General features: G+C 54.6%; 1 pseudogene; it reads right to left on the bottom strand.

Moving 5' to 3' along the window:
- Window positions 1-4,529: 4,529 nt before the first annotated feature.
- Window positions 4,530-5,775, bottom strand: LOC120024843 (annotated as a pseudogene).
- Between the last annotated feature and the right edge of the window lie 569 nt (window positions 5,776-6,344).

Here is a 6,344-nt window from a genome sequence, read left to right as displayed (position 1 = left end):
TGGCACAATTGGTAGCAATATATTCAACAGGGCACAATAAAATGGACAGAAAGACAATGGGAGAGAGGAGAACAGGATGTGGACAGGGGGAGGTAAAGATATGGGACAGGTGGTCAGTTTAAAGGTGCAAAGCAAAAGAGACTATACAAAAGATTGTTTGCACTATGGAATAGATGAGGATGAACAGAGAGTGATATGAAATGCAATCTACTTTGGAAGGCCTTTCTCATTGCATCAGACCCCCTTTCATGTTTGGGCACTAGGCTATCCTAGCTCTAAAGGAAGCTAGCAGCGGGGATCCAAGGCCAGAGAAGGGGTAAGGGAGGAGAGAGCCTGCAGCCCTCCAGGCCCCCAGGGAAAGTTCCATGGCTTCTTGCTCCCCCCTCAGGATTTAATTCACCCAAATGGAGAGAGCCTCGCTGATTACATGTCTAATGCTTTCTGCAGCTCATCACTCTCTAAAACCCAAGAGGGTGTCAAGTGTCAGTGTGCAGCGGGTAGGCCGGAGTCAGGTGCAGGACACAGAACTGGAGTAAAAACGTACTTTACTCGAATAAATCTCAAACTAATTCCATACAGTGAAAAATATTCCAGCTCGACACAAAAGAGCGACCACTTAACAAAGAACAAACACGCACAAAACCATGTGGGAACCAGAGGGTTAAATAGGGAATAAATTATAACGTAATGGAAATCAGGTGTGTACAATAAAGACAAAACAAATGTAAACGTAGATCGGTGGCGGCTAGAAAGCCGGTGACGTCGACCGCCAAACGCCGCCCGAACAAGGAGAGGCACCAACTTCGGCGGAAGTCGTGACAGTACCCCCCCCTTGACGCGTGGCTCCAGCAGCGGGGACGACCCGGAGGACGAGGTGCAGGACGATCCGGGTGGAGACGGTGAAATTCCTGCAGTAAGGAAGGGTCCAGGATGTCCTCCACCGGCACCCAGCATCTCTCTTCTGGACCGTACCCCTCCCACTCCATGAGGTACTGAAGGCCCCTCTCCTGACGCCTTGAGTCCTTGATGGCTCGCACAGTATACGCCGGGGCCCCCTTGATGTCCAGAGGGGGCGGAGGAACCTCCCGCACCTCAGACTGCTGGAGCGGACCAGCCACCACCGGCCTGAGGAGAGACACATGGAACGAGGGGTTAATACGGTAATCAGGGGGAACTGTAACCTATAACAAACCTCGTTCAATCTCCTCAGGACTTTAAATGGCCCCACAAACCACGGACCCAGCTTCCGGCAGGGCAGGCAAAGGGGTAGGTTTCGGGTCGAGAGCCAGACCACACTGCGGTGGCGGTGAGCGTCCTATGTCTCCTCCGAGCGCCGAAACCATTCGTCCACCGCAGGTGCCTCAATCTGGCTCTGATGCCACGGTGCCAGGACCGGCTGATAACCTAGTACACACTGAAAAGGAGATAGGTTAGTGGAGGAGTGGCGGAGGGAGTTTTGGGCCATCTCTGCCCAGGGGATGAAAGCCGCCCACTCCCCCGGCCGGTCCTGGCAATAGGACCGCAGAAACCTACCCACATCCTGGTTAACTCTCTCCACCTGTCCGTTACTCTCGGGGTGAAAACCTGAGGTGAGGTTGACCGAGACCCCCAGGCGTTCCATAAACACCCTCCAGACCCTAGACGTGAACTGGGGACCCCGATCAGAAACTATATCCTCAGGCACCCCGTAGTGCCGGAAGACGTGGGTGAACAGGGCCTCCACAGTCTGTAGAGTCGTAGGGAGACCGGGAAAAGGAAGGAGATGGCAGGACTTAGAAAACCGATCCACAACGACCAGGATCGTGGTGTTTCCCTGTGACGGAGGAAGATCCGTCACGAAATCCACCGATAGGTGTGACCACGGCCGTTGTGGAACGGGTAGGGGTTGTAATTTCCCTCTGGGCAGGTGTCCAGGTGCCTTGCAATGGGCGCACACCGAGCAGGAGGAAACATAAACCCTCACGTCCTTAGCTAAAGTGGGCCACCAGTACTTCCGAATAAGACAGAGCACTGTCTGACCGATGCCAGGATGACCAGAGGAGGGTGACGTGTGGGCCCAACAGATCAAACGATCCACTTCCTATACCACCGGTGCCACTAGGCAAGAAGCCTGAAGTATGGGAGTGGGATCCGTGGACCGCTTCTCTGTGTCATACATCCGAGACAGTGGGTCTGCCTTAGCGTTCTGGGAACCTGGTCTGTAGGATAGGGTGAAAACAATACGGGTGAAAAACATGGCCCACCTTGCCTGGCGAGGTTTCAGTCTCCTCGCCGCCCGGATGTACTCCAGATTGCGGTGGTCAGTCCAAATGAGGAAAGGGTGTTTAGCCCCCTCAAGCCAATGCCTCCACGCCTTCAGAGCCTTGACAACAACCAACAGCCAACAGTTCCCGGTCCCCCACATCATAGTTTCGCTCCGCCGGGCTGAGCTTCTTCGAAAAGAAAGCACCGGGGCAGAGCTGAGCACCCGAGCGCTGAGACAGCACAGCTCCTATCCCAGCCTCGGACGCGACCACCTCTACTATAAATGCCAAGGAGGGATCAGGATGAGCCAACACGGGAGCCGAGGTAAACAGAGCCTTCAGGTGACCAAAAGGCCTGTCCGCCCCAGCTGACCACTGCAGTCGCACCGGTACCCCCTTCAGCAGTGAGGTAATGGGAGCCGCTACATGACCAAAACCCAGGATAAACCTCCGGTAGTAGTTGCCAAACCCTAGAAACCGCTACACTTCCTTTACCGTGGTGGGAGTCGGACAATTACGCACGGCTGAAATGCGGTCACTCTCCATCTCCACCACTGAAATGGAAATGCGGTACCCTAGGAAGGAGACGGACTGTTGGAAGAACAGACATTTCTCAGCCTTGACGTACAGGTCATGCTCCACCAGTCGACCAAGCACCCTGCGCACCAGGGACACATGCTCGGCGCGTGTAGCGGAGTATATTAGAATGTCATCTATATACACCACTACACCCTGCCCGTGCAGGTCCCTGAAGATCTCATCTACAAAGGATTGGAAGACTGATGGAGCATTCATCAACCCGTATGGCATGACGAGGTACTCATAGTGCCCAGAGGTGGTACTAAATGCCGTCTTCCACTCATCCCCCTCCCGGATACGCACCAGGTTGTAAGCGCTCCTGAGATACAATTTTGTGAAGAAGCGCACCCCGTGCAATGACTCTGTCACACTGGCTATGAGAGGCAGCGGGTAACTGTACTTCACCGTGATCTGATTTATACCTCGATAGTCAATACACGGGCGTAAACCTCCATCCTTCTTCTTCACAAAAAAGAAACTCGTGGAGGAAGGTGAAGTGGAAGGCCAAATGTATCCCTGTCCCAGTTATTTGGAGACATGTGTTTCCATAGCCGCCGTCTCCTCCTGTGACAGAGGATACACGTGACTCCTGGGAAGTGCTGCGTCTACCAGGAGATTTATTGCACAATCCCCCCGTCGATGGGGTGGTAGTTGAGTCGCCTTCTTCTTACAGAAGGCGAGAGCCAAATCGGCATATTCAGGGGGGATGTGCATGGTGGAGACCTGGTTTGGACTCTCCACCGTAGTTGCACCTATGGAAACACCTACACACCTCCCTGAGCACTAACGTGACCATCCCTTGAGAGCCCTCTGTTGCCATGAAATAGTGAGGTCATGATAGGCCAACCAGGGAAGCCCTAACACCACAGGAAACGCAGGAGAATTGATCAGAAGGAGACTAATTCTCTCCTCATGACCCTCCTGCGTTATCATACATAGTGGAGCTGTGACCTCCCTAATCAGCCCCGACCCTAAAGGATGACCATCTAAGGCATGTACAGGGAAGTGCACATCAACAGGAACAATAGGGATCCCTAATCTAAGTGCAAATGAACGGTCAATAAAGTTCCCAGCTGCGCCAGAATCTACTAGCGCTTTATGCTGGGAATGCGGGGAAAACTCAGGAAATTCTATACTTACACACATGTGCACAACAGGACGCTCTGGGTGAGTCGGGTGCCTACTCACCTGGAATGGGGGAACCTCCCCAGCACCGACCAGCAGTGTTCCCTCTGCGGCCACATGTGGTGCAGGAAATGCCCCCCCCCCCCCAACCCGGTTACCCTCAGAGCAGCACCTCCAAGCTCCATAGGTGTAGGGTCGGAGGTGCTGGGAGATGGAATGGACGGGCCCCGATCCGGACGTCTGCGGATGGCCAACAGGTTATCCAGCCGGATGGATAAATCCACCAGCTGGTCGAGGTTAAGGGTGGTGTCCCTGCATGCCAGCTCCCGACGAATGTCCTCACGTAGACTACACCGGCAATGGTCGATCAGGGCCCTTTCATTCCATCCTGCGCTGGCTGCCAGGGTCCTGAAGTCCAGTGCAAAGTCATGTGCGCTCCTCATCCCCTGTCGAAGATGGAACAACCGTTCCCCCGCCGCTCTCCCCTCAGGTGGATGATCGAATACCGCCCGGAAACGGCGTGTGAAATCCTCATAGTGGACCAATGCTGCGCCTTCTCTCCCCCATACGGCGTTGGCCCACTCAAGTGCTCTCCCCGACAAACAGGAGATGAGACGTAGCACTCTGGACGGTTTTGACAAGTGCTGACGCTGCTTCCATGCGGGGGAGATGCTGCATTCTTTGGATCAATAGTTTCACAAGTGCCTTTCCCAGCTGCTCCAGGAACACCCTCCTCTTGTTCCGTTTCCGAGGCATCCAGTTAGGCTTGATCTCTCACCATATGACAAAGACATTGTAGGAGGACACGTCAAGGATGTTGTGGAAGATGACCAGGGGCCAGCGGGCAGTCATCCGTCTGCAGCAGTACGTTCCAACCACCTTGTCCAGGTTGTCCACGCCGTCTTTGTTGCAGTTGTAGTCTAGGATGATGGCCGGCTTCCTGTCGTGGCGACCACTAATGTCGGCCTCTGTGTGCAGCTTGCTCAGAAGTAGCACATTCTTCTTTTTCTTTGCCAGGTAGGACACTAGAGTGGCGGTGGGCGTGAAGGCAAACCTTGAGGACAAGACCTGTTTGCCCTTTGACGCGAGCAGCGCTGGCGGGAGCTCGGCCTTGTTCTTTCGCACTGTGCCGACCATGGTGAGGTTCCTCTTGAGGAGCTCCTGTCCGAATTCATAGGATGTGAAGAAATTGTCACACATGACATTGTGACCACTTAGTCCCTTTGTCAGATCGAGGACGATGCCTATCCCCTGGTTTTTCTCGGGGCCTCCGCTGGTCGCCTTGCCGGTGTAGACTTTCATCTTCCAAGCGTAGCTGGATTTGGCGTCGCAGGCCACCCATGACTTGATGCCGTATTTTGCTGGCTTGCTGGGAATGTACTGTCGGAATGGACAGCGGCCTTTGGCGGGAGAACAGATTAGCGTTATTACTGGCTTAATTGGGGCCAATGACGTTTATGACCTCTCTTATGGCTGCAAGTCTTGCGGGTCTCGACTGTTGGTCGTCGAATCGTAGCAGCCTCGAGTACTAGTGAAAGACCTTGAGTGGCATGGTGGCACGAAATATGGTCCTGCCGCTCTCCGCGTCCCATAGGCTGGCTGTGGCCTCACCTCGGGACCTGTAGACGCCCGCTAGGATTAGCAGCCCTATGTAGGCACGCAGGTCAGTGGCGTCCATGGCTCGCCAGCCGTCACCGTATTTTCGCACCCCCTGCAGATTTGTCATGTCCAAAATTATCCTTTCTATTGCCAGTGTGACGAACAAGTAGAAGGTGGACGCGATGTCATGGGCATGCGACACGGCATAGGTTGTGGGGCTCGGCGTCATGGCCGGGTCAGGGTGGCAGATCACACGGGCCCGGTCATGATAGGCCACGGGGGACCATTTGATTTTGCCGTTTTTTGACAACAACGTCTCCCTTTCGGCTTGCGCGGAGGCGATCTCTTCCTCTTGGTCTTCCTCTTGGTCTTCCTCCGAAGAGCACGATGACGCGTCGCTGTCCTCGCACTCGGGGTTGTATTCCTCCCCGTCTTCATCTTCCGACACATCCTCCTCCTCCTCCTCCTCCTCCTCCTCCTCCTCCTCCTCCTCTTCGGAATCAGAGTAGTCTTCTTCATGATGGACACTGGAGAAAATTTGTTCTAGAACCTGCGCGGAGGTGAAACGCACGGTCATGGCTTGGGTCCACTGAGCAGCGGGGAAGACCACGTAGCACGGGGGTACCGACGACGTGTGCCGCTGACAATATTACTATCCTCTCTACAGCCAGCTTACACGGGCGACATGAATCAACAAGGCACGTGTTCACCCCTGTTGCACCACTGGGCTCCCGTGTAGTACGCCTGCAGTACACGCCTGCTCGGGTAGCAACTTCATGCAGTGCTGGCTACCCTCCC

The sequence above is a fragment of the Salvelinus namaycush genome, chromosome 30 (genome assembly GCF_016432855.1).
Source record: "Salvelinus namaycush isolate Seneca chromosome 30, SaNama_1.0, whole genome shotgun sequence".
NCBI classification, from domain to species: Eukaryota; Metazoa; Chordata; class Actinopteri; order Salmoniformes; family Salmonidae; genus Salvelinus; species Salvelinus namaycush.
The sequence above is the reverse complement of the archived record's forward strand: the minus strand, read 5'-3'. Positions and strand labels throughout refer to the sequence as shown.